At 45.0% G+C, this 23,831-nt stretch overlaps 1 long non-coding RNA gene across 1 annotated transcript; it reads left to right on the forward strand.

Moving 5' to 3' along the window:
* Positions 1 to 3,994: 3,994 nt before the first annotated feature.
* On the forward strand, positions 3,995 to 15,483 carry LOC144382803 (uncharacterized). Its single transcript, XR_013450209.1, has 3 exons — positions 3,995 to 4,083; positions 11,823 to 11,928; positions 14,994 to 15,483. It is a non-coding gene; the product is annotated as an uncharacterized LOC144382803 (long non-coding RNA).
* Positions 15,484 to 23,831: the final 8,348 nt, after the last annotated feature.

A 23,831-nucleotide genomic window follows, 5' to 3' on the forward strand; every position in this document is an offset into this window, starting at 1 on the left:
GAACTCATCAAGTGTTGTAGTCCTGCCTTTCCTCACCAAGGATCAATACTACACTTGGATGTGACCCAGAAGACATAACCCAGCAGAGACTTCTTGGACCAACTACCTTCAAGGATTGACTATTCAGAGGCACTAGACAGAAAGTCCTGGGCTGAGCTCTGGGAATTAAAGCTCAGGCCAAATTTTGGGCCAGTACATTATTTTGACCTCTTAATCTAGGTGTTGTTGAAAATGAACTGAATGGCCTCTCCAGGTCAGAGCTTACCATGTAACTGGGGTTCCCGGGAGGCAAAAAGTTCAATGCACTCCTACAAATGCCATGGTGAGAGAGGTCCTATGCAGCTCCGGGAACGCTGTGGAGGAGCACTTTTCCAGCCTGCAGAAATCAGGCAATGCTTCCTGGAACTTCCTCCAGGCATCTGTGCTGAATTTTAAAAGACAAACCATTGAGAGCTTGTGTCTTCATAAAAACCTGCACACAAATATTTATAGCAGCATTTTATTCATAACTGCTAAAACATAGAATCGATTGAGATGTCCTCTAGTAGGTAGATGGTTAAATGAACTGTGGTAGAGATCTACAATGGAATATTATTTAGTGATAAAAAGAAATGAGCTATCAAGCCATGCAAAGACATGGAGGAGACTTAAATGCATACTGCTAAGTGAAAGAAGCCAGTCTGAAAAGGTTACATAATGCATGATTCCAGCTATAGGACATTCTGGAATGTGTAGGCAAAACTATGGAGACAGTCAAAAGGTCAGTAACTGCCAAGGATTTGGAATGAAGGATGAAAAAATTTGTTAAAAAAAGAGAGACAGAGAAAAGACAGGCTGGAATAAAAAGTTAGTGAGGAAGAAAATTCTAGTTCTTGGCAATCATAGGAACCAAGGCACAATATGTGAAAAGACAGAGTCTACTTCTGTCAGGACAGGTAATGCTGTGTTGTGGAAACTAAAATGTAAGGGAAGAGTGATAGGGGATGGGGCCAGTGAGAAAGTGGTCCAGACCACAGGAGCCTGGAATTTGTCCTTAGGACATTGAGGAATGTCAAAAGAATTTAAGGATGAATGTGAAATGGACACATTTCTTGTCAACTGCCCAAGAGAAGCTGTGGATTCAATGTGAACCTTTGACTTCGACTTCCTTCTTTGCTGCTCTTCCCAGAAGAGCCAGTAAAGAGGAATGTGATTGAGCATTTTTCCATATCTATTCAGTGAATATATTTCACTGGAAGTGCCAGTGATTGGTGGGGCAGGCAGAATGAATAAGCGAAGGAAGACTGAAAGTATGGCTCATTGGGATCAGAAGCATTTATTGTGAACCTACAGTGTGCTGGACAACTGCACATGTTCTCTGTCTGTCTGTCTCTCTCACCCGACCCACATCTCATGATGTTTCCATTTCTACTTGAACTGCTTTCAAACTTGGTATTCCACCCCTATCCATCAGATTTAAACCCTGCCATCCTTTGGCAATGAAGTTCCTCCTTGGTACACTTCATACCACTGGAGGGAGGGATAATTAACCGGCAGCACACTGATCATTCAGTCATTACATTTATATAGACTACTGTATCCATAAGCTTACAAAGTATAGACCACTATTAACCATTCCGGTAAGTTTCCTATGGCTGCCATAGAAAAGTACCACCAACTGAGTAGCTTCAAACAAGAGATACTTATTTTCTCATAGTCCAGGAGGCCAGGAGTCTTGAAATTAAGGTGTCAGCAGGGTTGCTTTCTTCTGGAGGTTCTGAGGGAGAATCCCTTGCATGCCCCTCTCCTGGCTGCAGGTGGCAGTTGGCCATCCTTGGTGTTCTTGGCTTGTGGTTTTCTCCAGTCTCTGCGTCCATCTTCTTATGCCTTCTTTGCTCTAAGTCTCTTCTGCATCTGTGTGTCTCACATATCCTTTCTCTCACAAGGACACCAGTCATGGATGTAAGGTCCACTGTAAATCCAGGATTTTCATCTGCAGATCCTCATCTTAATTATATCTGCAAAGGCCCTATTTCCAAATAAAGTTATATTCATCAGTACCAGGGGTTAGGAGCTGGTCATATCTCTTTGGGAGACACAGTTCGAGGCCCTGTACCATTGTATAGATGAGCAAGATGAGGTTCAGAATAGTTAAGTTGGTGTCCCCAAGCACACAGCTGGTAAGTAAAACAACTGGAAGCCTGCTTCTGTGATTATAGAACCAGGTCTCAGAAATGATCATCTTTGACTTGTGACAATTCATCTGAAGATGTATGTATAGCACTCAGAACCAATGAGAATCAAGGATGCATTATTTGAAACTTCTGGGCAAGAGAAGCGTCCTTTCTCCTCTGTGGGAGTGTACTGGCTATCTATTGCTGTGTCACTATTACTCTCAAACATATTGGCTAAAACAACAAACATTTATTATTTCGCAGGTTCTGTGGGTGAAGGATCGAATGTGGCATGTTGGCAGCTTCTCTCTCAGGGTCATTCACAGGCTGTCATCAAGGTGTTGGCTGGGCCTGCCACCATGTCCAGTTTTGGTTGGGGAAAGGTCTGCTCCCAAGGTCACTTATGGGTTTATTGGAAGACTCAGATCCTCATGGGCTGGTGGCAGAGGGCCTCAGTTCCTCGCTGGTTGTTCGTTAGAGACCATCCTCCATTCTTTGTCATATGGGCCTTTTTGTAAGGCAGCTTACCTCATGGCAGCTTGATTATCCAGAGCAAGCAAGTGAGAAGAGCAATAAAAGGCATGTAAAGACAAGAGGAAAGTCCCATCTATCGTAATCTAATCATGGACATGACCTCTCAATTATTAAATTACTAATTCCGGCCCTTATTCAGGGATGCGGCATTTACAAGAGTGTAAATACCAAGAGATAGGATCACTGTGGCCCATCTTGGAGACTGGTTCCCAGAGAGAGCCACTGAAGTAGACCTTCACTCATCTGTGGTTAGGGAGATGGAAAGATGTGAAGAGCAGGACTGGGAAGCCATTTTACTCTGATGAAAAGAGAACTGGGCTTCCCAGAAACCATGGCATAGAGGCTGAGGATGGCACCAACATTAATGGACAGAAAGAAGAGACCCAGAAGAACCAGGTCCTCAACAACATGATTGAACTTCTTGATCAAGCCTCACCTGAAGCTGGGGACCTCTGAACTATTCAGATAATACCGAGGGGATAAATTTAATCTACAGAAAGTCCTAACAGGTGCATGACTCTGCATATAAATACAGTCAAGGTGGAGGAAATAACTTCTTTAGTTTATTTGCCTCTTTAGGTAGATTACCCTGTTTCATCATTCAGTTTCATTTTCTTGCTAGTGACCCACATCAGATTTGTGAGCTAAACTGGGGTGGCCATCAGCAGCCTTATGGTTGGGTTTCCAGCTGCATTCATATTCACTGTATGTGGAAGAACTCCTCGTGTTTTATCAGGAGCCCCAAAGTTAAAACAACCGATTACATTAAGAACTGTCTACACCTGAGCACACAGCGATCCTTCCCCAAAATCCCGAAGACTATTTCTTTTGCTATGTTCACAGGTGGGTTTCAAACAAAATTAGTAATGAGATCTTGCCTCTAAATCCTTTTTCCCTGGTGAATTCACTGGGGGAATCAGCCTGGTCTGAGGTGAGCTCATGTGGCCTGTGTTTTTCTGCTGATGTTGAAATTCTACCATCGCCCTGCTTTGCCCTTCCACCTGCAACCACTCACACAGAGACAACTAACCATTAACCTGTCTTTTCCTGTTTCACTGAGGAATTTGTTAACAATGAGCGGCCTCAGCCCCCATTCCCTCTCCCCCTTTCTCAGGCTTCAAGCAACACTGACGTACAGAAAGTCACACTGCACTTGTGGAGATGCATGTGAGCTGCGTTCTTTTTAACTTTTTAAGAATTATGTATTGTTCTTTAATCTTCATATGAGTCCCTCCCTTCCTGTTACCCAATAAACAGTGTCTAATCTATAGGCTTCAAGTTAGTTTTCTGATGAAAATGACAGGGGATGGAACCACACCTTCTGCTTCAGGGACTGTGACCCTCTCCCAGGTGGACAAGTGGCTCCCCCACAACCTGCTCCACCTTGATCATAGAGGTAAGAAATAACTATTCTCTAGAGAGGTCGCGTCTGACTCATAAGAAGAGAAAAGGAGGTAGATAATAGGAAGGGTGTGGATTTCGTTATGTCTTTTTTTCACATTTTATTTGTAGAATTTTAATGACTAGATAGTAGCATTCCCTTTTATTTATCTACTTTCAAATTTTAATGAATACTTCTGGCTATAATTACCTCATTTCTACATTTAAAATGACTAGACACGTACAGTTTGGAGCAAATTGTATCTCAATGTGATGGTATCATATAGTATCAAATACCGTGTAGGTGTGGATTAATCAATAAGCAAATTCAGTTCTTATGAGCCGCAGTTAGTTCTTTAAATTGAAGAGGAATTGATAAAAGGAGGAATAGGGTTTATTGCTCCTCTCCTAGGATAAAAATCTACCATGAATTGGTTCATTTTGCCTGTTGTTTCTTAATCATTCAGAGAAATGGCTTCATACTGTTAAGAGTGGCCATTGTAAGAAGGTTTGCTCATCCTTTTTAAATGGATTTCCTCTTCTGTATACAGCACATGAAAAAGGGGGTCAGCGTCTTCTCAAGTCATTTGATTCTGGAAAGTTCACGGAAGACTGACACCACTTCTAACAGTTGTGGAAAATAAGATCCCTCCCCTTTCAAGGACATGGGGTCCTCATAAGATTGGGAACCTAAACTCTGCAGTTCCTTGTAGTATTTAGTAAAATAAGAGTGGTTGTGGTAGGTTCCATTTTTTGGCACTTTGGCAGATGCTTCACCAATACCAGTTCTGGTCCTGACAGCATTGTTGCAAGATAGGGGCTTGTGTCCCTACTCCTCACATGAGGAAATTCATGTTCTGGCAGATCATATCATGTACAACAGCCATATAGCTCATCAAGACCTTAAGCTAAAGAGGTCTGATACTTGAACTTTATCCCCCCCCCCGCCCCGCACGCTACTGCACTACTTTATTGTTTATTCATTTCTTTCCTTTTGAAGTAGTCACACCAGTTCTTCCTCATGTTCTGTTCAAGGCAAGACTCACTGCATTATGGAAGGCAGTTGCTCGAACGTCTCCCCCTATGGCTGGAGCTTAGAGAGAGGCAGGCATCGACCTCTTGAGACCAGGAGGCCCAGGCACAGGTGATAAGGGTCCAGGTGAGACCAGAAAGTGCAGGAGGTGAGCTGGCTAATGGACTCCCACCATCCGCCCATGGGGAGCCCAAGGGGCCCAGAGGCTCAGAATTGTTAGCCAGGCTAAAAGAGCATTTTCATTTATCCCAAGGGAGAGATATTTAGCCAGGACAATTAGGCCATTTAAACTGACCATATTTTGTGTTAAAACCAAGGGAATTCCTGATTCAGCCTACCTGGTGTTCTTAACCTCACTGAGTAAAGATGGTGATGAGGGAATGCTGGAGTCTCCACTTGGCCTGGCTGCCAGAGAAGGTGCTGGCAAGGGGTTCCCTAAGAAAACTTGGACAGCCTATACTCACGGGAGGAGGCAGTGTGTGGGAAGGGGTGCAAAGAGAAGGTAAAAGTCACCGAACATGAAATGATGAGGCTGTAACAAAGTTGAAAATGGAAAGAGGAGGGTCATAGCTTGGGACGAAGCTGTGAACTACAGGATGGGGTAAAGTTTGCTTCGATAAGGCATGTTTAGGCCACTCAAAGTCACCCACCTGGCTGGGGAGGAAAGGGGCTGGGGTAAGGCTGGAGGAGAAGATGGCTCCTTCCTGAGCCTGGGGTGGGAGGGGTTGCCAAGGAGTAATCAGAGCAAAGATGCAAAGGAGAGTCTTCTAGGATGAAAGGGCATATGTCCTATCACAGTGATCTATTTACATTTACATTTAATTCAAAATAAATTTAAATTTAAGGAAGGATGGCTTTATTCATTTTTAAGGTGACCTTTTTAGGTATTCCCACCCTCTAATCTTCCCCACACCCCCATTTATAAAACATATCAAATTCAAGTTGCTACAGTATTTGACTTTCAAAGTCCAACCAATTTTATTACCTGTTAATGTGTTAACCAATCTCTCTGTAAATACCCCTCCATGTTCTCCCAATTCCCTTTGGGGGTCTCACACAGAAATGCCCTCTGCTATTCTCTTTGCCTGCTCTATGCACCATCACAACCCAGATGGAGCCACACCCCTCCAAGAAGTTTTCTGTGATGCTCCACAGTCTTCTCTTCTCCATCTCTCAACATTCTCTGGATACCAACAAAGCTGTACTCTGTTTTCTATCTCAACGCTCTTATTTAATGTAGGTATGATAGCCCCAGTTCCAGTCTGAGCTCTGGAGGGATACTATTCTCATTATAGAGTTCCTGATTCCCCAATAGATCTGAACACAATGGGTGTGCTCACACATTCATCAACTAGAGGTACGGTTCTTCATGACTAACTCTAACAACATTAGATTTTCTGACATAAGAAAAACAACACTTTGCCATGTTTGAGATCTCATTTTCTCTTAACCAAATTTCCTCTCCATTTTTATTTTAACAACTTAAACTGATTAGAAATTGCCTCTATATCAGTATGTGAAATGTTCCAGGCTTTAGGTACTAGACTTTCCTTTTTAGATTTCTGAAGGCTATCTGAGGTGTTTACAGAACACTTTAGAGTTTACAGAAAACTTCTGGAGTCATTTTTAATATTTCCTTTATAACAGAGTGGAGGTGTATCATCTACCCATTTGACAGATGAGGATCCTAAGGCACAAAAAGCGGCCAAGGGTGAGCCCAATAAACCACAGGAAAGGAAGTAGACCCAAGCTACCTACCATCAAATTTCATGCTCATTTTGCTATAATACACTGGCCCTTACTTTGTCAAATTTTAAAAATATATGCAACAGCATTTATGTAAAAACATTAACTGAAATGTGGAAGGACAGTGCAATGTGGAAGGACAGACACCCACTAGGGCTGAGTGAAGGACAGAAAAGGAAAAGGTGTGTTGTCTTGTTGGAGTGAGGCACAGAGACATTTCTCATCCTTTCTCCTCATTTAAGTAGTCAAATTGTGTAGCAAGATACTGCGTTTCCCTCAAGTCCTGTTCAGGCATTGTAAAATGTTATCCACGCAGGAGCAAGAATAGGAAGGCCTCTGGTAATTTTTAAATCAAGATGTGTTGACCATAAAATATTCAAACCCCAAAGCCAAAATAACTAGCGAATATGATGCTTTCAAGTAAAGAGGAAATCCAGGAAGAAAACTCACGGGGAGAGTGACCAATAGTTGGCACTCAAGTTTCAGTGTAATGTACCAGCTCAAAAGGACAGGGGGATTTGTTGAGCAAGCTGAGCTAGAGGAACAGCATTGTCAGGGTCACCGTGCTTTCTGGTGGAGGGAGAAGGGCTGTGAGTTCTGGCTTTGTAGTTCTCTGGAGACTGCACCTGGGCGAAGCTGTGCAGATGTGGGCTATGTGGTATGAGAAAGATGCATGCAGATTGGAGGGCATTTAGCCAAAGGATCCAAAAATAATTAAAAGAAGGGTGAGATTACCTTTCATGGACAGATACAAAGACCGACTGTATGTACTTACCCTAAATGACAACAGAAGGAGACCAGAAAGATAATTGAATGATTGTGAAGATCAAAGGGCTAGAAGATTTCCTCTCTCTGGCACAAGGGTCTAGAATTGCAAAACCCAGACCAAATGTAGGATGCTAACAGGCAGGTTGGTTGGCAGAAACACTCTTTTAAAAAAATACACACACACACACACACAAATAAAAAAATGACAGGGAAATTATTTTCCTAGGAAGAGCTCAGAGCTGGGGAACCAATCAGAATCTACTGTTAAAAACTGTCAAAAATGTTTTTGGAAGGGAGGAACCATGTGTGATCAGCAAAAGAAGAGCTTGGAGGATCTTCTGGGATATATAGTTCATCACTGCTTACTCTGACAATGTGGCATAAAACAAAAAGATCACTCATGTGTGCATTCTACAGAGCATTGGGAATAAAAACAGGACCCCCCAAGTTTCTTACTGCCATGATAGGCTATAGAGTATCTCTTTGGAAGAAGTCCATCCATAAGCTTCAAAGAGAACACACGTACATTTCTGGAAGTGTGAACTCAGGGATATCCAAGGAGAGAGAACAAGAAATCAGATTGGTGGGGAAGAAGACCACTTTTGAGGCAAAGTTTTGCCAAGTTAATCCTGTAGTGGATCTCAAGGGAAAAAAAAGATACTATGTCCAAAAATACATATTTCTATTTATTTCATGCATTCATTCATGGTACTGAGAGTTGAGTGGTAGACAAAGGAGAAGGAACTCTCTAAGAAGTAAACCACATACTGATGTCTGAAGGTTGACTAGGAGTTAGGTAAGGTTGGGAAGAAGGCAGCATATGAGAAGGCTGAGACACAGAGAGAACAGAGTCCAATGCAGAATTGAGTGGTCCAACATGGCTACAAGGTTCAGAGAATCAAGACACAGAAATCCAGATCTTTGTGAACGATACAGAAGCTTTGAAATCCCCAAACCAAGAGGAAAACCATTGGAAAATCTCAAATAGAAAAAAAGGACATGATGATGTTAGTATTTTAGAGCCACCTTCCTGGTTATTAGGTAGAGAATGGGTGGGAAGGATAAAATAACTAGAGGCAGGGAGGTGAGTTAGGAGTTTGTTGCAGAAGTACGGAAAAGAGACAATGGTGGTCTCAGCCAAAGGAATGATGGAGAATGGTCTTGGATTGGAGAGACTGAACAGATTTGAAAATTATTATACAGGAAACATCCAAAAACCTTGTGGATTTTTTTTAAGATTTATTTATTTATTTGAGAGACAGAGAATGGGTGAGCACCAGAGGAGGGGCAGGGGGAGAGGAAAAAATCTCAAGCAGACTCCCTACTGATTGTGTAGGCCAATACGGAGCTCAGTCTCACGACCCTGAGATCATGACCTGAGCCAAAACCAAGAGTCAGACACTTAACTGAGCCATGCAGGTGCCCCTAAAACCTTGTCCTTTAATAAGATGGAGTGAACGTGTTCAAGGGGGTATCATTTGGACATTGAGCATGTGGTGATGCCTCTAATGAGGGAGCACTGAAATGAATAGGATTTAGGGGTATAAGGAGATGAAAATAAAATCAATTTGAAACTTTGAGTTTGAGGGCTCTGTGAAATCATCAAGTCTCCAGACAGCCATCACATCCATGAGTGGAAAGGTCTAGGGTGTAGGGAGAGGCAGGACTGAAGCTGCAGCTCTGGAGGCATCAGCATCTGAGTGGATAGTGTATCCCAGGGAGCAGATGGATTACCAAGACACAACATAAAGAGTTATTATTCTGATATTTTGAAATGCCATATGGCCAGACCTGAGGAACATCAACAGCTAATGACTGGTAGAGGAAGATAGTCCTGGAAAGGAGAGTGAGGAGAGTATCTGGAGACACAAGAAGGAAACCAAGACCTGGTAGTGTAGGTGCTGAGATGCTACTATGGGTCGTGTTTTGTTGATACGGAAATGAATAAAAGAAGCTTCGATTATTGACCTGCCCAGAGAAGATAGGAAGGCTTCTGAGACATGACATTTAGGTTGTGTCTTGAAGGCTGAACAGGAATTCGCTGGGAAAAGAGAAGTCATACCAGTCAAGAGGGACAAAATGTGCAAAGTCAAAGAATCATGGCCCAGCATGACATGCTTGAAGAATGAGAAGCAATTGTGTGTTGCACATCCAAAAAATTTGAGTCTGTGAAGGGGTATCTGAGAGGATATTTGTCAGATGGGAATTTGAAGCAGGAGCCTGTGCTAAGAGGCTTGAGGTTTTCCTTGCTAAAGATGGAGACCCTTAGAGGTTTATAAGAAGGTAAGGAACATGGGTTATCTTGGTCTGGAATCATGTGCTTAGTAACTGCACTGAAAACTACAGACCTGGGTGGAAAGGAAACTTTTTAGGAAAGAGAATTAATAGGCTTCAGATGGTAATGCAGGAGATGCAGGGGTGGGGGGCTGCCTGGAGCTGGGTCACCCGTGATGTCTTGGCACATGTCTTGGGCATCTGGGTGGAGGACTCTGCATTTCTGGGAAGACAAGAAAGGGACAGTTTTAGAGGTGGGTAAGGAATAGTTCACTTAGGGTGAACTTAATTCTGACAATTCCAATCCAGTAGGTATTTCCTTTAAAACAAACAAACAAACAAACTAAAAACCCTGGGCAGTAGTATGTCAGGAATTGAGAGGAGATAAAAGGATAATACAATCTTAGTGGAATATCTATGTGACCCCCTACAGTTGGGTCAGAGACCCCAGACCATGGCCCATCGTCTGTCAGCATTATTGGTCTTCTAGGGTCCTTGAAAAGGAGGGTAACTGCCTCCCACCGAACATACCCGGCATTCTAGGAGCTTCACCCATGTGATCAATCAGTGTTAATGCCAACATGATGAAGTTACCCTCAGAAAGGTTAATTACTTGTTCATGGTCCGAATTTAAAAATGGCTGAATTGAATTTCTAGCCCAACTCATGTGGTTCCCAAGAGGCTTTTCTTTTCTTTATATCAGCACTCTTTCCATATTGATCACACTTAGAACTGAGAGTTATGTTGGCAAAACAGTAGGCTGACCCCAACACTTCCTGACTTTTCAGCTTGCTGAATTGCTATGGACCAAAAGAGAGGCTAAAAGTTAGTTGAGTGGGGCCGAGGGAATCAGCATATGCATTACCCGTCTGACAGTTCCTGCTGGCCTTGAAGAAAACCCCACTGAGGTGGCTGGTGACACTGTGCTCTGATTACCTTTAGTTCTTATCAGTGAATAAACACCTCTCCTCCTAGAAACCCCTGTAAAAAGCTGAGGGAGAGGTAACGGATGGGCTGGGATGGGCTATCGGCACACTTCACCTCCCTTCCCTCCATATTTACTGAGTACCTCCTGGGTGACTGATAGTGGGTGGTGTCCTTCTCTTCAGACTCAAGTTGACAAGGCAGTTATGTCCCTATGTTACAGATAAGAAAAATGAGGCTGAAACATGACATTTTCCAAGGTCACATCTCAATCTGGGTCTCCACAGCAGTAGGTGTATACTTCTGAATAATCATTCACACTTTTGTCTCTTCCATTATGCCCTGAATGATTGACAGGAGAGAGCCAAGTGTTCCACCTCAGATTCCCAATGCCTACTGGTGTTGGTGCGGTAACACGGACAACATGCTCCCAACTGCACACACAGTGATGACAGGCAACTTTTGTCAGGCATGTAACTGCGCCCTGGGCTTTCAGCAATGATGTTCGTCACTTTTGTGTAGTTTTCTTCCCCCTTGATTTTGTGTTGTGTCCACTGTTTAATTTTAACTGTGTCTTCTTTGTGAAGAGGGTGGTATTATCATCCTTGCTTTACAAAAGTAGAAAGCAGGAATCTAAGAGTTAACAGACCTGCCTCAGTTCACAGGGCTTGCTAAGGGGTAGACACGGAATTGAACCCACAACTTCTGATCCTTAATTGTAAGCGACGTGCACACCTATCATGCAGCTACCAAGCTTAATAGGACCCCATCTCTACCTACATGAGACTCTGGCCTCATCTCAGAAAATGAGCTGAGGGATATGTGCACCCCTTCCTGTTGCTTGTGGTGTATCTGCGAGTTCCAGTTAAAGAGTCTGCACTTTTATATAAGAGTTAACTCCTTGCTTGGAGGAAGAAAATTAAATAGGTCTGAGAAACGGTTAAGTAAGCGAGAGATTGCTTCTTGGATGGTCAATGGTTTCTAGCCTGTTTATATTTTTTTCACCACAGCAATGAAAAAGAAACTGACTACCCCAACCAGAGATGATCCTGAAGATACTTCCAGGGTGGGATGTCCTGGCCAGGAACACAGCGTGATGTCGCCAGCAGGGAGTAGGTAAGAATTAAGTGGTAAAAATGCCAGTGTGGATTATTGCCATAATTACTTTCTGGAAAACAACAAATTTAATTCCCAGTAAAATGCCATCAGAATTTGCCAGGTCCTCTGATGGGGAAAATAAAATGCCCTTCCTAGAAATTTCTCATGCTCTGTGGTTTCTAGAGGGATTCTAAAGACTACAGAGAAAGATAATATGGTGATAGGGTTTTGGAACCTCTGTGAATTTCCCCGCTTCGTCAAATGTCCATGAACGCTTCTTAAATAAACCGTGAACTTCTAAGCCCGTGCTGGATTTTTCCTTTAATTTCCGTGAGACTAATGCCTGTAGGGTCACTCATCCTGGGCTAAGGTCTGCTACTTACCTACCTTTGTGACTACAAAGCCCTGATTTTGTTGTCTCTAAAATGGGGCTAATCTTAGAATTTTCCTCATGGGTTTGGCAGGAGATTTCTATCCGTTGCTCCAGGTTAAGCACTCAGCCTTGTGCCTGGCACACTAAAGGTTAGCAGTGCTGGTGATTATAAAAGCGTACAGTTTATCTTCTTCTTTAAGTGGGTGTGTTGCAACTGAACTGTTTTACTTAAATGACTCTCCTTTCTTCGTGCCCTCACTTCCTTACTGAATTGATTGACTCGCTGTGAGTCGAGAATACCTTCCAAAGGCTATTTTGTGTACCTGCAAAGCCCAACAATGGCTTGGGAGTAATTTCTGGCACCGGGTAAATGTCCATGGCCCTGAACTTTGTGGGGACAGGATGGGGGAGCTGAGCTAGGGGGTGTTGAAGTGTACAGCAAGAAGACCCAACTCCTTTCTTGTGATAATTGAAATCGTTTCAATTCATTTCCTTTTTGGTTGGACAGAAACGTGTTTTCAATAGTGAACAAATCTTGAGGGAATCCATTGACCTGAGCAGTCGTATAATGCGTGAAGTTAATGGACAAAAATGATATTCATCTTCAGTTTATAATAGCATTTTCTTCCGCGGCACCTAAACTTAGGGGTGGTTGGGGATGCTGTTAGAGCAACAACGGTACCAGGGGCAGATGCGTGACCTATGTTGTATATAACAATTACTGGATCTATGGCGAAATAAAATAAAAACCAACACAAGTTTTGACACTAAGATAATAAATTATAAATTATGGAAGTCTACGCCACCGAGGATCTTGTAAACAACAGGCTGGTCTCTTAGCAACAGACCAAGGAGAGCAGGTTGTTGATGGGAATGGAGCAGACAAGAATGTTTTGCAGTGATTACTATGGAGGACCAGGAACAACATTTTAACACCCGCCTGAGGCCTCTTCTCTGCCCAGCCCTTCTTTTTCCAGTGGCCAGCCCGGGCTGTGGGCCAAGAGGTGTCCCAGGACTTAAGGGCCCTGTCGCTGACAGCCCAGGTGCCAGGCCCTACGGAGAGGACAAAGGAGATACAGGCAGTGGGAGTCAGGGGGTGGGGTGAGGATGCCCCCCAGCCACAAAACAGAATTAGAGAAGGAGGGGAAGGAATCTGTAAATGCATCCTCATTTGACATTGTCTGAAATTATAACTCTAAATGGGGGAACTCTTCATTCCCCGCCCCCCACCCGCCCCCAACTCCCCTTGGCTTTCAAAATCTCACTTAGGGTGGTTGTCATGAAGGAATTTAGACAAGACTTTGACAATGTGCCAAAATGGTTTATTTTTAAATGTTGTTCCCGAAAGTACCAGAATATTAAGTTGGAGCAAATGTTGCTTGGAAGAGTGGAGGGGTTGTGGTCGTACAGACATTTGAAGGGAGGGTGGTGGTTTAAGGTTTGCAGACTTTAATTAATTCAGGCAGTTGGGCTAGAGAACCCGGTGGCCAGGAAGCATTTTGAAAAGTGTGTGTGTTTTTCAATTGTAGGACATTTACAGGGTTGGGGTGGAGAGAGAGGTTTTCTTTAATTAATTAGATGTTTACCTTGTGTGTCTTCCCTCCGTGGTTTAGACAGTCACCTGCTCACATGTTAGGAATGAGTCTCTTAGAGTGGAATCTTCCTAGAAAAATCCTAGGATTCTCAGGAGCAAATGGCCTCTCACTCTGTGAGAGAAACAGTGAGTTCTGTGTAATCTAAACCACAAGGCGAGCGACGTGCCATGCCAGCTTCGGATGTTAAGAAAACATCAGCCCCCTAGTTGTACGCGGGCCAAAGGACCTGCATCTCCCTCCGTAGCACTGACTTCATGCACTGCATTGTTTCATAATAAAAGTGGCTGGCTAAATTATGACGACTTTGGATTTATTTGGCATGTCATTTTAAACTTTTCATATGTCTAAATTTGCCAGTTGCAAAGGAAGAAAATTCTCTGTCGTTCCCCAGGGTTTCATTTTTTTTTTTTTTTTCAGGCTTCTCTGATAATCACAAAAGGTGTCTCAGTGACTTCCGAAGTGATTAGCTCCCATCCAGAGACTTTAAAACGTATTTGTGCTTAGAAGCTGTCTGCCGGGATCAAATTCTATCAGGGGTAGTGTCCCTGGTCCCGTGGGGGAGGGCTCTGGTTTCGGAAGACGCCCGTCGAGGCCACCTGGGGATGAGCCCACAGCAGCTCCAGCAGTGAAGGCCCCGTTACCCTATTCTGCAGGTGGGGCGATGTCAGCTCACTTTCCTAAGCTCAGTGCCGGAGCCCAGATTCTATTCCAGGATGCAGTGAGTTCAAAGTTCATGTTCTATTAACACAGTGGTCTACCCTAGACAGGTCATTGCCAGCCTCCCTACACAAGACAGTCTTGCTTTTTCTTCCTCTCTTTTTTTTATTACAAAAGAAATACATCATCATATGTGATCATGAAAAATTAGTATCACACACGATATAAGACTGAACAGCAAAACCTTCCTTCATCCTCAACTTGGCCCCCTGAACATATTACCCCACTGCCCCAATTATCTTAGCAGCTCTTTTTAGACCTCGATTTTTGCTCTCTGCAGGGGAATGTTTCTGTAGGGAATGAGTAAGTCCCTTTTCCTCTTTTATTTTTCCATAGCTGGTGCATTTTGAGGAAATACCATGTTATCTTCATCTTTGACCTGCTTTTGTTTTACTTAGCTTTCTACATATTGAGGAGAACACTGAGCTCTCTGAACCACCCCCAGCATTCTCTCTGACTCTGAATCACCAAGCCCAGCAACCTCAAATGCACGACTGTTGGAGTCTGAATTCGTCACTGAGCCCAGAAGCACTTCTAGCAAGTTCTGATCTTGGCAGAATGAATTCTCCCCTTTCCCCGTTGGATCTGAGACCTGCATCGTCACAGGCTCCCCCAAGTGATGCAAGTGCACAATGGGGTTTGGGAAACCCTGCGCTACACTCCGCTTCTGCAGAGAGAAGACACAGAACACTTGTCGAGGCATCAGGGAAGCTCAGCCTTACAGTGGAGAGTCCTGGAACTCCACAGGAATGCACCGTGAGACGGTTGTCAGCACGGACCCCAGCTGCCGAAAGGAAGCTGAGGACGGTTTCTCCTCCAAGGAGGCCCGATTTCAATGACATTGCAGTGAAGGCTGTTGGGACAGTTTCCCACCCAGCACTCTGGAGCCCGGACGGACCTCCGAGGTGGCCTCGCGGTCCTGCCTGGCACCAGGGAAGGGCCGGGGCTCCGGGCGGGTGGGTGGGCGGCAAGACCCGGCCAGCTTCCTGGCCCACTGGCTTCCGTGGGGTGGGGCGCGACGGGGTCCCCGGTCCTGCCCAGCGCCTTGCCCCGTGCGAGCTCACGTTCCTGCAGCACCTCCCGGCTCGGGCCCCACAATGCAGCGCTCGGTTGGCAGTGGTTCAGCTGAACACTAAACACTTGGCTCCATTTCAACACGGCTGCCAAGATTTGGCAAGCAGAGAGTTGCAGGGAAGCAGCAGGCTGCTAAACCCTTTCACATTTTTAATTAGATCCACACACCCATGTCTTTGAGCTATCATAAATATACAGATGACATCGAGAGTATTATTCGGGGTTAAAAAAAGAGGGGGGAGCAAACTCTCTACAATGGTATAGCTTCCCTTCTTAGAATGATTTACCTCTTGTTAGTTTGGGGGCTAAAGGCAAAGAGAGGGGAATGATATTTGCTTCGGCAGCACGGCGTCTGATAGCAGATCTCCCCAGGATCTGGAAAGCTCGGGTCTCAGGCCGCCTCGCTGCCATCCGGGGCTGCCTGAACATTCACCAGAAGAGGGCATTCTTGGCGGCGGCTGGGCCTCCAGCAGCCGGAACTCTCCGGGTGGAGTGTTTGAGGAGAGGTGCTAAAGCCACCCCCACCCCTGTCTCTGGGTGACAGCCTTACCATCCCACAGAGCCTTGAGGTTGGCTCCTCTGCCCTAAAAAGTAGTCACTTTTGCATTCAATGTCGCTTTAATACTTTGTCACTGTATCTCCTCTGGTTTGTCTCCTGGCATCCTTCACTGTAAAATAATTACTGTTGCTCCTTCTTTTTTTCTAAACCTCCTGCCACAACAAACACACTCAGCTCCTCGTGCTCAGAGCCACCCTCCCCGCCACGCTCAGCTCCTGGGCGAGTGTGCAGCGGAGGAGGGATGGGAAAGGCAAATCTCCAACTAACGCCAAGTGTTTCATTTCCTTCTTTCCATGTCTTTACAATTACGGACATGCGCACCGGGACCTTGGACACCCCTAGGTCTCAACTTAGGCTCCAACTCTGGCTCTGCCATGGGGCCCCGGACACACAATTCCAGAGACTTTCACTTGGGTTCCTCCATCTGAATGATCCCGAGCCAGCTCTGACCTCACGGATTGCATGTGGGCATTAAATGACATCCCATGGGAGCGAGGCCCGTGGCACCGGCCGTGGCATGGGATCACTATTGTGACAGGGACCGTGACACGGGGACACATGCCTGTCCGAGGGTCAGTGAACAGCAACAGCGGTGATGCTGGTTCTTTGTGGGGTTCCTGGCCCGGATCCGTGGCTGTCGTGGCTTGTGACAAAGACCCCTCCGCTTCTCAGACAACCAGCTCCCGTGAGAGTCACTTGCCGTGGGCCGCAGGTGAACACGGTTTGACCCGGGGCCTCTGCATCGGTGCGCATGTCCGTAATTGTAAAGACATGGGAAGAAGGAAATGAAACACTTGATGTGCCAGGAAAGAAGTCTCTCTCATTGTCCCATCTGAGAACACAAAGTTTATAAATAGAAGCATCCCAAGCATCAAACACGAAGACATCAAACGCAAAGGCACGCTGGCCTCGCCTGTTTATCCCGGACTCTGCACACCATCCAGTCCCTTCTGGAGAAGACCGGAGCCTGCCGTGGGCATCCAGCAGCCGTATGCCCTCTCCCTTGTCCTTCTTTGATTTTTCTCTTTCCCTTACAGCTTGAAAATAGACCATACTTGATTGCAATGTTTTCTTTGAGCTTTTTCTGCAAACAGGACAGCCAGACCAACGGGGATGTCCAGGGCCAGTGAAAAGGGCTACAGATAATTCTAGGCTCAAAGTGTGCCTTTCAGCAGATGTAAACGCTGAGACCGACAGTAACTGGCAGGCCTTGGCATTCTCGTGTTCCCCGCCATCCCTCGCACTCCCTGTGCCCCCACCACCAGTGACAGGGACTTCCCTTTAGTTAGGAGATGAGGAAGGATACCAGTGGTGCACACACACACACACGCGCACACACACACACGGAAAACAGGACCACTGCACCTGGAAATGAAGAGGACAGTGATCACTTCCTCCACAGAAGACAACGCGGCATCGAATGAAAGTTGAGACCTAGGGATGTCCAAGGTCCCAGTCAGGCTCTATGGGGGGGACAGACTGGTGCTCATCAGTCGTTATGAACACAGAAGAAGCAGCTAATCTCCCCAAGGGTAAAACAACATATAATCTGGATAACACTCTTCCTAGAGCGAAAGGTGTCAGGCTGAAGTCAGTCCTGGTTCCTCAGTTGTTGCTGGCTGCCCCCCGTGTGTCATGCCCACCCATGAACTGAGGGCACTGGGACCCACTGACCCTTCCTGTGCCTCTTGTGTCATGGGGATGGTTGTGTGCATGAATGAATACATGCATTTACTATTATTTTATTTTATTTTATTTTATTTAAGTAAACTCTATGCCCAACATGAGGATCCAACTCATGACACTGAGATCAAGAGTCGTATGCTCTCCTGACTGAGCGAGCCAAGTGCTCCCTGTATTTAATGTTTGTAAGGCCACATTTGTCCACTCGGGCTGCTATAACAAAGTGCCACAGCCTGGGTGGCTTAAGCAACAGAAATTTATTTTCTAACTGTTGTGGAGTCTAGAAGGTCAGCAGCAAGGTTCTGGCCAATTCCGTTTCTGTTGCGAGCACTCCTCCTGACTTGTGGATGACTGGCCTCTCACTAAGTCCTCCTGTGGCCTTTCTTTGGGTATAAGCATGAGGAGGGAGGGAGAGAGAGACCTCAAGAGGGAGAGACAGCAAGCTCTCTGGAGCTTCTTCTTGTAAGGATAGTGAGTCTGTAGGATCACGCCTCCATCCTTAAGGCCATATATAACCTTAATTACTTCCTTAGAGGCCCTATCTCCAATTAGAGCCACACTGGGCCTAGGGCTTCAACATGTGAATTTTGTGAGGTCACGTACCTTTAGGCCACAATAAAAGTTTTTCATGTGCTGTTGGAAGGACATGGGGTCACATCAGGATTCTACTCTCACTTCAGCACCTACCAGCTGTGTGGTCTTATGCAAGCCAACTAAGCTTGAGCCTTGACTATCACCCTTGATTATTAGTATCCAAAACATGAACTTCCTAGGACCTGTGATCTCTAGCAGCACTGAGGCTCCACTCTGAGCCCTTGTTATTCTAAAGGCAGAGCCTCACCCTTCTAGAACTGTGAAGTGGACACAGGTTTCAGAGCTGAGGAGATGGGGGTGAGCATCACGGCTCTGACACTTCCTAAACGTGTGACCTTGGCCAAGTGACATGACCTCTGTGAATCTCAGCTCCTTAGTGAGGATGTTCACAGGCTGCTGTGAAAGGTGAACTGTTTGAGGCATCCACATCAGTTAACACAGGACCTCATTTAGAGCACACATTCACTAAGTGATGGCTCTCTCTGTCTTTCGTTTGACTATTAGAATGAACTTTATGGAATTGTCAAGAATAATCAAGTGTTGGCAATTTCATGTAACCCGACGTAATAGATTGTAAGACACTTAAGGGCAAATGCCATGTTTCTTTTAACTCTATCCCCCACCATCCTGAGTATTGAGTGAATGTTGAGTGTTGGAGCAGAACACACACTCACAGTCTTGGTTTTTTCCAGTGGTGAGGATGGAACAAGGGGATTGTAGGGAGGTGCAGATGGAAGAAGGACAGACAAATGAATCAACTACTTACCCACTTGCTTTCACCAAGATGGAGAGTGCTGAATGCTGGTAATGGTGTAAGGAGGGGATAGGGAGGGGCACAGGGCTGGGGGCTGCTGGAGAAAATCTGTGCTCATTTCATGGTGTGGGAAAAAGATTGTGTGTTTTGGAATTGAGCAGCTAGGGAGGTTATAATCTCAGCTCTTCCACAATCAAGAATGAAGTCACTAATTTCTCTGAGCTTGTCAGCTGTAGAAACAGGACAACTGCAGACATTGTGGAGGTAAGAACACCAACAAAGAGCCCACTTCCTAGGTGGAGCTCAGCTGTCTCAGTGACCCATCATCGTCATAGTTTTGCTCCAGGCTGATCCTGAGGTTAGGACTGAGAGGAGGGAATAGTAAACGAAGGCAAAGCAACAGAATTCCAGGGTGTCTAGACCCTCCCAGTACAGACCTGAAAACCACACCAGAGGGATTTGCCAGGAAGCTAGCTGGCATTCCCAGAGTAAGCCGATGAATTCCCCACACTGGTGTTATAGCAGCCAGAAAGTTAGCTGTAGTCCTGCCCCTTGGGCACCACTTAAATAACACTAGCAAGATGTAAGCATGGGCTGTGTCTGGGAAGATCTGGGGAGAAAGTTAGATATACAATGATGACTATTATACACGAAAATTACTTTGTGTTATCCCTTTTAATCAAAGAATGAGAGTGCCCCAGGAAACTTCAGGATCAAAAAATAGGTCCTCCCTAACATAGGCAGAAGGTGGCAGGATTATCATTATCTTCATCCTTAGAACAAAGCACTCAAGGAGTATTTTTTGACCACCTACTCTGTGCTAAACAATAAGCCAGGCACAAGGGTCAACAAAAACGAAACAGGTAAAGTCCCTGTCCCCCAGGAGATTTATTCATGGTCTGCATCTGAACAGAAGGAAAGGAAAGACTGGTTATATTGGGGTATTGTCTTCACCTGCAGAATGAGGGCAAAGGGGATGTGGTGTGGTAGAGCAGGAATGCCAATGCCTAATGAAAGAGTGGCCAAAGCACAATGCCAATTAGATGTCTGTTAAATGTTCAGCAATTAATAACATTCATTAAGCTTTTACTCTGAGCCCATCATTGTTCTAGAAATTGCAGGCAGGAGGAACAAAATATGAAGTCTTTCCTCTCCTCTCCTCTCCGGAGTTCAGAGTCTAGCTCAAAAGATTGCATTAACGCATACACAAAAACCACACAGAAGACATTATTGTGTTTATTTGTTTTAATTTTCAACTGAACTCTGCTCTCTGGACATCCACCAGGGGAAGAGTTTGAGAGGATCTCATGCCTCAACAATGAATGGCCAAGAGTGGAAGTTTGATATCGTGAGAGGTAGGAGGGGACACAGCATCAGCCACCACTAGAGCTTTTATAATCCCCCCACCTCAGTGCCAACTTGACCCTGAGTTCATGGCAGCCAAGGCAAGGGGACAATATCGCTGATTGTGAACTTGTGTTTTTATGAAACAAAGGGCACACACCAAATCACCTGGGGAGAGTCAGTCAACATCATGGACAAAGTCCAAAACACTAGCTTTCAGAATAAATGCACACTGAATTGCATATGACTATTTTCCATAACGACTCTCAATAAAATGCATAGATGTAGCAAAACACAATTCAGCAGAGGTGATTTGGCAAAGCACGAGACAAAGTGGTCCAAATCGAGAGTTTTCCATGGATCTGACTTCATAAAAAAACTAAACCTAGCAACTTCTATGAGTGGATAAAGAACATGTGCCCACATAATCTTTGACTACTGTTTCTCCAAGTATGGGTTTTGGCCAAAGTTGCACAACAGACGGGGGGGATTATGTTTTCTTAGGAGGACCTGGAGACATGGCACGCTGTGTGGCTAACTGATGGAAAATCTACAGTTTAGAAAACAAGCAGCAGGAGCTATGTGTAAAAGTATATCATAAACCAATTGATGAGACAATCAGTTAATTACCCCAACAGCTATTATGAAGCACCATCTTAGTCACCCCAATATCTGGGGCATGGACCTTGGTATTTGGTATGTACTAACCAGTGCCTTTTAAAATAAATTATTGTAAAAAGTGAGCAGCTTAGAGGCAACCCCCCCAAAAAAAGCTTTACCTGCCTTTAGAGGCTTCTGCTGGCTGCCAGCATCCTGGTTTCCCCCTCCTCAAGGCTGCCCCCTACAACTCTACCTAGACCCCAGGACTCAGGTGCTCAGCTGGGAGCAAGGATTCGGCAGACCAAAGAAGCTAATGAAAGAGCTGGAAGTTTCTCAGCAAAGGGGCCTAGTGATGGAAATAGGTTAAATCCTAGAAGTTTCTGTGTAGCTTGGAGTTCTAGCTGTGGGAAATAGAAGAAAGATCAGGCTGTTCCTTTTCTTGTGCCATCCTGAGGGCGTCTTCATATACTTAGACCTCTGTGGAGGTCACCCCTCCTCTATTCTTCCCCCCTGCAATGTCTCCGGCACTTTTGACCTCTGTGAGCCAGAGCAGGCGATGGCCAGACAATTTCCCAAAGCTAGCTGGACCCCACAGGCTCCTGCTTAAGCACCATCCACATCCCGTCAAGAAACCACAAGACCATGCCTTTGGGGCAATTCTTTTTGGGGGGGCATCCAAGCCTTTGAGTGCTGCTTTTCAATCCTGTGCACTTCACTCACACTCTAACTGACACAAACTCTTTGCCAGGTGGACGAAACCCTTCACTTTCTCCTCCACACTCTGGGGTCTCCTATTTACCCTGCCCTGGACCATGGCTCAGCATGGGCTTCCTGGGCCCTGGGACAACACACGCTCGGTGGCCTCCATCCTCCACCCTCCTTGCAGATGCCTCACCATGCTTTTATTATTATGAACTGACCCATCAACAGCATCCAAACCATTCCAGGGTTGAGACCCTCTGTAATCTGCCCCACTGACCACCCACTCCAGACCTCCCCCTGCATGCCCCACAACTGTTATTTGTTTTGAATTGTTACTATGAATTTTTAATGATGATATAATTTCACCTCCCCAGACAGGCTTTTGCTGACCACATATCTAAAACGGTAACTCCACCCCCATCACTCATTTTATTTTTCTCTATCACTGTTATCTTTACTTGAAATCTCACTATCTGCTTGTCAATTGTCTATCTTCTTTGCTAGGATATGAGTTCCTGGGGGTGGAGGATTTTGCTTTGTCCTGTGCAGTGTCCCCAGAGCCTTGGGCCAGGCCTGGCACACTATGAGTGCCCAGTGAAATGAATGAACAGATGAACATTTCCCTACACATGCTATGCTATATTTTGTCTCTTTACTTTTCATTTGTTGTCGCTGTCTCCCTGATTTTGTTCAAGTCATCACCTTCTGCAAGAAAATTCTACCACATCACGCATGCCATTTCTTTTTAAACTTTTTGTTGGATATCGGGCACAGCCTCCTTCAGAAAAGCTCTCCTAACCGCCAGGTGTTCCTTCTCTGGGCATCCGCAGTCCCCTGTGCTTATCCCTGTGAGTGCACTTGCTCCATGGGGCTATAATTACCCATGTGCATCTCTATTTCCCTTATGGAACACTCAATCCCTGAGGACTCATCCCTGTTGTCCTTGTGTCAAGCAATTCACCCACTATGTTGGCTTATCAAGCTCTTCATAGATTATGTAGTCTATATTTCCCAATCCAACTCTTGACAATGCATTAGACATCATTTGTTCACACAGCCATCATCATCTCCTAAAGCCCAAAGAGGAGAAATGGCTTGCTTGTCATCGTGGTGCTGAGTTTTGGTGGCTCATGCACTGAAGCCAGACTATTCACCTCCCAGTCAAATATTCTTTATGGCAACATATGACCTTTTGGTTGATGCCTTATTGTTTGGCATTTAAATCCTATCATCCCGGGGTGCCTGGGTGGCTCAGTCGTTAAGCGTCTGCCTTCGGCTCAGGTCATGATCCCAGAGTCCTGGGATGGAGCCCCGCATCGGGCTCCCTGCTCCACGGGAAGCCTGCTTCTCCCTCTCCCACTCCCCCTGCTTGTGTTCCCTCTCTCTCTGTCAAATGAATAAATAAAAAAATCTTTAAAAAAAAAAAAATCCTATCATCCCATCTGGACAGTAAGCTCCTTGAGGACAGAGATTGTCTTCTACCTTTCTTGTATGCATGTAGGGAGTAGAGCAGTGTTTTATGCATTTAAATACTCAATAAATATGTGTTGGCTGAATTATTGATTTAATAACAGACTGCCAGAGAGTTTTCTGCTCGAATGTATGAACATAAATGTACACATGAGAATCTCTTTAGCCATTTTCTTGCCACTTTAATTTAAAAAATATTTATGTATATTCCTACCGGCTATATTGGCCTCTTCTTAGGGGGAGAAAGGGTACAAATCCATTCTTCTATCAATTAAATCAATTAAGTGATATTAATTACTATTCTATATAGTGAAAACTCTTTAAAAAAACGTTTCCCCCTGTACAACAAAATGGCTAGCTCCTCCCCTCTGTTGTACAAGTAGGAAAGGAAGACCCCTAAAATGTTGCTCATAAAGATGGTCAACTGGAGAAGTGGAGGGGTAATGGGTCGCCCAC

Source organism: Halichoerus grypus, chromosome 8 (assembly GCF_964656455.1).
Source record: "Halichoerus grypus chromosome 8, mHalGry1.hap1.1, whole genome shotgun sequence".
NCBI classification, from domain to species: Eukaryota; Metazoa; Chordata; class Mammalia; order Carnivora; family Phocidae; genus Halichoerus; species Halichoerus grypus.